This window comes from Halichoerus grypus, chromosome 2, assembly GCF_964656455.1.
Source record: "Halichoerus grypus chromosome 2, mHalGry1.hap1.1, whole genome shotgun sequence".
Taxonomy (NCBI): domain Eukaryota; kingdom Metazoa; phylum Chordata; class Mammalia; order Carnivora; family Phocidae; genus Halichoerus; species Halichoerus grypus.
Window position 1 is genome coordinate 33838239 of NC_135713.1, and position 9652 is coordinate 33847890.

The following is a 9652-nucleotide window of genomic DNA, read 5'->3' on the forward strand; positions in this document are numbered from 1 at the left end:
GGGGATTGCCACAAGGTGCAAACCTCTGTTTTTTGAGGAGATAAGAAGTTATTCTTGCTTGTTTCCTGTATAAAATGTGTGCAATTCTGTTCTAACTTCAGAGTCACTTTCAAAAGGCTTGTAAATCTGCTAATGCTCACTCAGTAATATGGTGTGTTCTCTTGTCTGTATCAGTACAGAGGGATCTTCTGTTGGCAAGATCGCTGCCTTTCCACAGTGGAACTGCCCAGTCTCACTGATGTGTAGACACCCCTTAAGTCTTCGTGTTCCCACATACACATAGGGCTGTTTCTGGGCTTTCTCTTGTTTCGTTGCTCTATTTACCTATCTTTGCATCAGTTTCATACTGTCTCAATTAAGATGACTTTTTAATTAATCCTAATACCTAACACAATTAAGTCCCCTTACCCAACTTGTTCTTCAAAATTGTCTTGACTATTCTTGGCCCTTTACCATTTCTATAAATTTTAGAATCTGCTTGTTAAGTTCTGCAAAAATCTTTGAAATTTTGGTTGGAATTACACTGAATTTATTTATTATTTTGGGAGGCCGGACATCTGAAAAATATTGTTTTCCCCTCCATAAATGTTGAATTATCTCTCTAGTTATTCAGGGTTTCTTTGATGTCCTTCCAGACCTTTATAAAGAAAATAATAAAATATTGTTATATATCTTATCTTAGATATATTCCTAAGTACCTTATAGGTTTTATGCTATTGTGGTTTTTGGAAAAATTACTTTTTCTAGTTATTTTTGATGTGTAGAAATGCTGTGGATTGTTTTATGTTGATCTTGTATCCAGCAACTTTGCTGAGCTTTTTATAGGTATAATCATTTGGAGTTGACATTCTTTGGTTTTCTAGGTAAACAGATGTTTTTATCTCTTCCTTCTTAATTCCTATATAGCAATGAAAGGCTTTTCTCCATTTTTTCTCTTTTTTTCTCCTTCATTTTTAAAAAAATTTTAAAGTAATCTCTACACCCAATGTGGGGCTTGAACTCACAACTCCAAGAACAAGAGTCACATGCTCTACAGACTGAGCCAGCCAGGCACCCCAAGGCTTTTTTCCTTTAATTCATTACTTTGCTAGATGCCTAGAACAGTGCTTAGCCCATGGTAAACTCAATACAAAGATTTTAAATTACTATGATGGATTAATCTATTTTCTTCCCTGCCCTCCTGGGATAAACCATACTTGGTCATAAGGTATTAATTTTTATATGATTCTTGAGTTTGATCTGCTATTTATTTAAATTTTTGCATTTATTTTCATAAACAAGATCAGTCCATACTTTCATCCTCTGATATGAATCTTGAATGCTTTGGGTGTTAAGGTTATATTAATCTCAACAATGCATTGAGTAGCTTTCTCTGTTATTCTATTATTTGAAGAGTTTGTAATAAGATGAGGACTATCTGTTCCTCCAGTGCTTGGTAAAACCTCTGAAACCATCCAGGCCTGGTGTCTATTTGACGGAAATATGTTCAACTCTAATTTAATTTCTTTAATAGTTAAGCTTTTTTGGGTTTTCTATATCTTCTCCAGTCAATCTTGGTATCTTAGTTTTCTAAGAAATTGTCCATTTCATCTTCAATTTCTAATTTACTTTCACTGAAGGTATTCAGAAAACTCCACCCCAAAAATTGCCACTCTGGCATACTGATCTTAAGTTTAAAAACTTAACTTAAAAAAACAGCAATGCAAAAAGGGCATTCTAACTTTCCTTTCCTTTTTTTTTTTTTCTTTTTTAAGATTTTATTTGACAGACAGAGACACCGCAAGAGAGGGAACACAAGCAGGGGGAGTGGAAGAGGGAGAAGCAGGCTTCCCGCTGAGCAGGGAGCCCGATGTGGGGCTCGATCCCAGGACCCTGAGATCATGACACGAGCCAAGGCAGACGCCCAAGACTGAGCCACCCAGGCGCCCCGCATTCTAACTTCCTAAAAGCAGGAGATAAACTCTTAAGCAAAAGGTGCCCTCCCTGCACTTGGAGGAAGAAAGACATTTTTATCACCAGAGGGCGGCACTTCACCCCTCCTCTGGGTGGAGTGAGATGGTGTTACTGCACTCCAGGGCAAGTTGAGGCGAAGAGAAATCTGTACAAACCAACCCCGGTTAAACTCACCCTTATCTTCCCGGTCACTTTCATGATTAACCGCCCTAGCCCAAGTCCCTTTGTCTTGTTACTTTTTCACAATTTACCACTCAGTCCAACTTTATAAGCGTTGACTCAAACTGCTCCTTTGGGTCTTCCTTTCCTTATGAAGGCTCCCATGTCAACTAAAACTTACATAAATTTGTATGCTTTTTCCCTTTTTAATGTCTTTTGTTACAGGGGCCACAGTCAAGAACGTAGAAGGGAAGAAGGAAAAGGGTTTTTTCCTCCCTTACATCACAAAATTATATAGCATTATCTGCAGTTAGGGCTTTTTTTTTTTTATTCTTCTTCTTAATAGTGTTTGAAGAGGAGGTTCCTGTGCAAAGTATCTGTTTAAAAGTTTGGATCTTGGGGCGCCTCGTTAGCTCCGCCGGTGAGGCGGCTGCCTTGGGCTCAGGTCATGATCCGGGGGTCCTGGGATCGAGCCCCACAGCCGGCTCCCTGCTCCTAGGGTAGACTGCTTCTCCCTCTCCTGCTTGCAGCTCCCCCTGCTTGTGCTCTCTCCCTCTGTCAAATAAATAAATATTTTTAATTTTTTTTAAAGTTTGGATCTAAATATTATATAAAATATTTATAAACTTACAAATATGTTTTGAAACTAAAAACTGTATTCGATTCATAGGTTAAAGAAAAAAAAAATCACAAAATATTTACTCCAAAAAATGGAAGTACTACTTATTATATCGGGTGGGATGTAAATTTAGCCTAAGTGCATTTATTTAAAACACACTCACGAAAAATAACTAAGCGTTCTCCCCAAGAACCTAGAAAAGAAAAATCAGAGGAAACTAAACCAAAACCAAAGATGGGGGAAAAGACAAAAGCACGACGTCGGGGCGCTTTACGGCTGTCGCGCCCACGTGTCTGCGGTCATGGCGGCCGTGGAGTAGGAGAGGCTGGGAGCGGGATACTTGGTGCTGGAACCGGAGCCCGAGCCGGAGCCCAAGCCAGAGCCCAAGCCAGAGCGGCTGCAACGAGAAGCGGGTGGTGTTTCTCTTCGTATACTGGGGCCACATCCCGGCGACTTTTCTGTTAGCCCCTGGGTGGTGCGCGCGGCGCAGGGAGAGGACCTTCAGGAAGAAACGGCCCACGTAGAATAAGGAATACGCCCAGGGGAGGGGCCATGGTCGCCCGCGAGCGCTGGCCTCTTCCGGGAAGGCTTGGAGGAAGTGCGTGCACCTGCTCGGCGTGGCCTGAGAGCTCGCCGGAGTCCCGCCTCTGCCCCGGAGTCCTAGGGGCGCGTTTGGGTGGCCGGACAGGGCCCCGAGCGCCCAGCACCGGCCTGGCCTACTAACGCCTGCCCTTCATAGAGCTGCGGGGAAATTGTCGTTTTTTGATTGATCAGTCAGTTTCTGATGCGGGTATGTTAAAAATCTTACACTATTGTCGCGATTATGTCAGATTTTTTTCTTACGATTTTGCAGTATATCACTTGGGGTTATATTTTCAGATACGCACAAGTATCCTTCTGTCCACACCCGGGATTGGAGTGAGGCACTAGCCTTGCAGGCAATTTTTTTTTTTTTTTTAAGATTTTACTTATTTGAGATAGAACGCGCGTGAGAGAGAGCATGAGCAGGAGGTAGGGGCAGAGGGAGAGGGAGAAGCAGGCTCCCCACTGAGCAGGGAGCCCACTGGCAGGATCCCAGGACCCCAGGATCCTGACCTGAACTGAAGGCAGACTCGTTTGTTTGTTTGACAGAGAGAGACACACTGAAAGAGGGAACACAAGCAGGGGGAGTGGGAGAGGGAGAAGCAGGCTTCCCGCTGAGCAGGGAGCCCGATGCGGGGCTCGATCCCAGGACCCTGGGATCATGACCTGAGCCGCAGGCAGACGCTGAACGACTGAGTCACCCAGGTGCCCCCAAGGCAGACTCCTAACGGACTGAGCCACCCAGGTGCATCAGGGGCAAAATTTAAATGGGTGCCCAAAAAACTCAGTAATTGAGATTAAATAATATTTTTAGGCAATACTTTTAAAAATAAAAGTTTATACAAAAAAGTTTGTGATGAATAAAATACAGTTGACCCTTGAACAACATGGGTTTAGACTGTGGGCCCACCTATAAGGGATTTCTTTTTTTTTTTTTTAAGATTTTATTTATTTATTTGACAGAGAGGGACACAGCGAGAGAGGGAACACAAGCAGGGGGAGGGAGAGAGGGAGAAGCAGGCTTCCCGCAGAGCAGGAAGCCCGATGCGGGGCTCGATCCCAGGACCCTGGGACCATGACCTGAGCCAAAGGCAGACGCTTAACGACTGAGCCACCCAGGCACCCAAGGGATTTCTTTTTGATAAATAGTGACCTAGATATATTTGCCTCATGATTTTAACATTTTCTTTGGCTTACTTTATTTTAAGAACATAGTATATAATACATGTAGCATACAAAATATGTATTTATCAGCTGTTTATGTTATTGGTAAGGCTTTCTGTCAATGGTAGGCTATTAAGTTTTGGGGGAGTCAAGTTATGTGGGGACTTTCCATTAGGGTATGGTGACGTGGGGGCCCCTAACCCTGGGATGTTCAAGGATCAACCTTACTACAATTTTATTTTTTTATTTTTTTAAAGATTTTATTTATTTGTTTGACAGAGAGAGATATAGCGAGAGAGGGAACACAAGCAGGGAGAGTGGGAGAGGGAGAAGCAGGCTTCCCGCGGAGCAGGGAGCCCGATGTAGGGCTTGATCCCAGGACACTGGGATCATGACCTGAGCCAAAGGCAGACGCTCAACGACTGAGCCACCCAGGCACCCCTGAACTAACACTTTTTATCCTTCTGTAACATTCCTCTAGTCCTATTGCAAGTTTTTGCCTAAATTCTACTTTTCTGATATTAATCCTGTAACACTAACCTTTTGGTTAAATTTACTTACCCACCTTATTTTGTGTTTTTATCATTTTTTTCCTCCTTTCCTTCATTGGATTGATGAGTTTTCTACATTTCCTTTATTTTATTTTTTACTGAAAATTTAGCCTGGATTAGGTTAAGGAAAAACTCCCTTGGGAAAATATCAGTACCATCTCACAAAAGTTTTTGAGTTTGAATCATTTGAGTAAATTTATTATTTTACTAATGAAAGTGATTACCAGGTCAATAAAATTCCATAAGCATTTGTGGAGTGCCTACCTTGTGTCTTTCATTGTTCTAGGCACTAAATACACAAAAATTAGTCAAAGTACCTGCCCTCAGGATGCCTCCAAAAGCAGATGTTTGTCTCACATTAATCTTTCAGGGCCTCCTTGCCGCATGTGACATTGGTACCCAGTCCTTCCTGGGAATTTTCCATATCCCTGGTTGACAAGACACTAATCTCTCCTAATTTTCCTAATACTGAGAAATTCCGTTCTCTGCTCTTGAACTCCTCCTCCTTTGCCCTCTCCTCGATAGTTAGCATTCCTCAAAGTTCCATCCTTGACCTTCCACTCTTCTGTCCATTCACATCTTCTCATGCTTTGAATTACTACCTGTGTCAGTAACTTTAAGATATCTTTGTCTGCTTTAGCCTCTACCCCAATAATTCTGACATATATTCAACTGCTGTTGAACATACACTTGAATATTCCACAGACTCCCCAACTTAATAAATCCCAAACTGAAGGTATTATTTCTTACCACTGAAAATCTGTTCCTTTCCTTTTCTCATCTCACATAATGGTCATTTACTGCTACCCAGAAACCCGTGTGTCATTCCATCCTCCTTCTGTACTCCCCCAGCCAGTCACAAACTCCTGTATATTTTACTCTAACATTTCTCAGATTTGTCTCCCCCCTTTTGATCCCTGTTAACTAATGACCAAGTTCAAGATGTCATTAATTGTCTCCTTTTTCCCAGTCTTGCTGTTTTCTTATGTGAATCTCTGGTCCCACAGCATCCTGTGCTTTCCTGTCATTACCATATATAAAATTAAGAGTTTCTGACTGTCTTTTGACTGTGAGCTCCCTCAGTATATATTTGTACCCACACTACATAGCATAGTACCTGGTATTAATGCTAAATAAATGTCTCTTGAGCTGAACTAAGCTCTTTTGTCTTAATTTCATTGTATCTTGTTTTAAGGCTTTTAATGCTATTAAAATAATTTTCCTTTTTTTTTTTTTAGGAAATAAGATTACCTATATTTGATCAAGGTCTTATGTCCCAAATGTCCTTAAATTACACATGCTTTTCAGAAACATTATCCCTCCACCATCACTCAAGTAATTAGGGGTCAACTCAATATGATAAATCATTTGTCCATTATATTTAATAATTTGATAATATAATTAATAATTTAATAATCCAATATAATTAATAATTTAATAATTATATTTAATAATAATAAAGATATTGGTATCTCAATTAAAAGTATTACTGTTTGTCTTATTAAAGTGTTATTGCTATGGATTCTGTTGGTTTTGAGTTTTGTTATTGTAATATTTCCAGTATTCAGAGAGTTGGGTGGGTCATTTGCCACGAATGTCTGTCCCCGATTTGGTTCTGTCTGTGACAATTTTGTATCCAATTTGATACAAAAATCCAATTTTGTATCAAGGCTTTAAAAATTTCCTGCTCAAGATCTGTTAAGATTAATGCTAAAACACTGCACATCAAATTCATGATATAAAAATTAGATTCAGGGTTTTAAGGAAATGATCCTGTTATTACAGAGCGATGAACCAGCTTCCCCTCTTACTGAGCTGTGTAGTCTCTTGCTGCTCGAAGTGTGATTGCCAGAGCTGCAGCAGTGGCATCGTTTGAGGGCTTATTAGAAATGCAGTTTGAAAAACACTGGTATAAAGAACGCTTTATAGAACATAGTAAAACAGAAACAAAGCAAAGGTTTATGCTACTATTGGAGAAAGGATTCCCAGGATAAAGATAAAAACAGTAAGAAAGATTCACTTGCCTGCTATCAGCATCTCAAGTTTGTGAGTGCCATTTAAGAAGGCCAATACATAAATAAAGATAATGTTTTGAATGTGTTTGGTTAAGGTTACATTGCCCTGTCCTAGTGGACTTCACCTTACGGAGCCACATCACACTACGGATGCCTACAGATGAAGGTGTCCACTGCCAGCATCGAGGACGCAGGAAGGACTCACCAAGCAATGATGCACGAAATTGCTATGCCCAATTAATATCCTCCCAGATACTTTTTGGAACCATGGGATAATGTTTGGTAATGAAGAGTGAATGAGGCTTTTTCTTTACCTTAATGTGAAGACATTTGGTCATTAGTACTTCTCACAGCATGGACACTTGGAGTGGTCGGGGGATAGTCCTGAAGGGGATGGGGATAATTTTGTGCCAGAGGGACATGCTGAAAGGCATTACTGCACAGTAGTAAAGCATATGGAGACAACCAACCAGATTCAGTTCCTGGCTTTACCACTTACTAGCTTATGTTGGATGAGTTACTTAATTCTGTTTCTTTATCTGTAATATGGGGGTGGTGATAGCACCTACCTCATAGGGGTGTTATGAAGATTGCATGGCTTTATATACTTAAGTGCTTAGAACAAAGTGACAAATAGTAAACACTCAATCATTAGAAACAAGGGGTGCCTGGGTGGCTCAGTCGTTGAGCGTCTGCCTTCGGCTCAGGTCATGATCCCAGGGTCTTGGGATCGAGCCCTGCATCAGGCTCCTTGCTCAGCAGGGAGCCTGCCTCTCCTCTCCCTCTCCCTGCCGCTCCCCCTGCTTGTGCACTCTCTCTGTCAAATAAATAAATAAAATCTTTAAAAATAATAATAATAATAATTAGAAACAAAACTGCATTGCCTGCCCCATAGTAGGTATCCAGGTGTCAATATTAAGTGTTTGTAAAATGTGCCCATTGTCCATTTACTGCCCCTCAGCTTCAAATTCATCCTTAATTGCTAGTTCTGTGAAAGTAACATGAGCCCTTTAAATATCTTCCCTTCACCAGCTGGCCTGATGTTAAGCTCCGTCATGGAGGACACTGGAATGCATTGCAGCGAGAAGGGGTTCTCCTCCAGGCTGCAGGTGCTCCTCCCCAGGGGGCTCATGCCGCCCCACTCCCGCCGGGCTGCAGCTTCTCTGGCCCCCGCTCTGGTAGCTCAGGACAGCTAGCAGCACCCGCCCAGGCAGTTTGGTGGCAGAATGTCTCCAGCGGGACACCTCCCCATGAAGAACTTGCCCCCTGCACACTGGAGGGCAGACCAAGGGATTTCTTGGCCATTCGGTGAGCCGCGGCTGTGCCCTCTCCAACACGGTCTGAATCTCAGCTGGGCAGGGAAGGGGGACAGGATCTCTTCCCTTGAAAACTCCACTTCAGCTCTACCAATATCAGCCCTACCCATCCCTATACTCTTTAGAGTTCTGTTTACCTCCTTCTAGCCTATGTCTTGTTATAGTTAATAATTTGATATATTAAACTTACCCTGTTCAAATTTTTTATCAGGTTTCTGTCTCTTAATAAGACTCTCGCTGATAATGAATGAATAAATGGAACTTCAATATTCCAAACTATTCCCAGAAGTTTGTATGTTGCCTATAAGATGAATGATCCAAATTTTTAAAAATGACTGTGTGTTAAATAGCTGTACTCTTATCTATGATGAATTAAATGGAGGGGCACCTGGGTGGCTCTTTTGGTTAAGCATCTGCCTTGGGCTCGGGTCATGTTTCCAGGGTCCTGGGATTGAGTCCCTCATTGGGCTCCCTGCTCAGCTGGAAGTCTGCTTCTCCCTCTCCCTCTCCTGCTCCCCCTGCTTGTGCTCTCTCTCTCTCTCCCTCTCAAATGAATAAATAAAAATCTTTAACTGTTGAATCACAGACCTGTACCTCTGAAACAAATAATACATTATATGTTAAAAAAAAAAGAAGACGATAGTAGGAAGGGAAAAATGAAGGGGGGGAATCGGAGGGGGAGACGAACCTTGAGAGACTATGGACTCTGAGAAACAAACTGAGGGTTCTAGAGGGGAGGGGGGTGGGGGGAGGGGTTAGCCTGGTGGTGGGTATTAGAGGGCACGTATTGAATGGAGCACTGGGTGTTATACGCAAACAATGAATCATGGAACACTACATCAAAAACTAATGATGTAATGTGATTAACATAACAAAATAAAATTTTAAAAAAAGAAATTAAATGAAGAAAATAGTAGGTAATGTGTAGATAGTTTTCCTTTTTATGTTTTCAAAAATCTGTGTGAATGTGTGTGGGTTCATATTTGCAAATGCATAGAGAGAGTTCTGGAAGGATACAGAGAACCCAGAGGGGTTCTTATCTCTGGATAGAGGAGAGGGATGAAAGGAATGGAGAAGGGGGACTTTCACATTTTTTATTCTATATTTTCTATTTTAAAAATTTACACTATTTGTTACTTTTATAATTTTTATAATTTTAGGAATTAAATTCTTTGATTTTTGTGACTTTTCATAATTTTAATTTAAAAAGTTGGTGATAGAACCTGGTGAGAGGAAAGGGAAGGAAACAGACTATTATTTTTTTTAATATTTTATTTACTTATTTGACAGAGA

At 41.2% G+C, this 9652-nt stretch overlaps 1 long non-coding RNA gene across 1 annotated transcript; it reads left to right on the forward strand.

Moving 5' to 3' along the window:
- Positions 1-3040: 3040 nt before the first annotated feature.
- LOC118519633 (uncharacterized) lies at positions 3041-8939 on the forward strand. The gene is made up of 2 exons (XR_004909264.2): positions 3041-3521; positions 8076-8939. It is a non-coding gene; the product is annotated as an uncharacterized LOC118519633 (long non-coding RNA).
- The last annotated feature ends 713 nt before the right edge of the window (positions 8940-9652 follow it).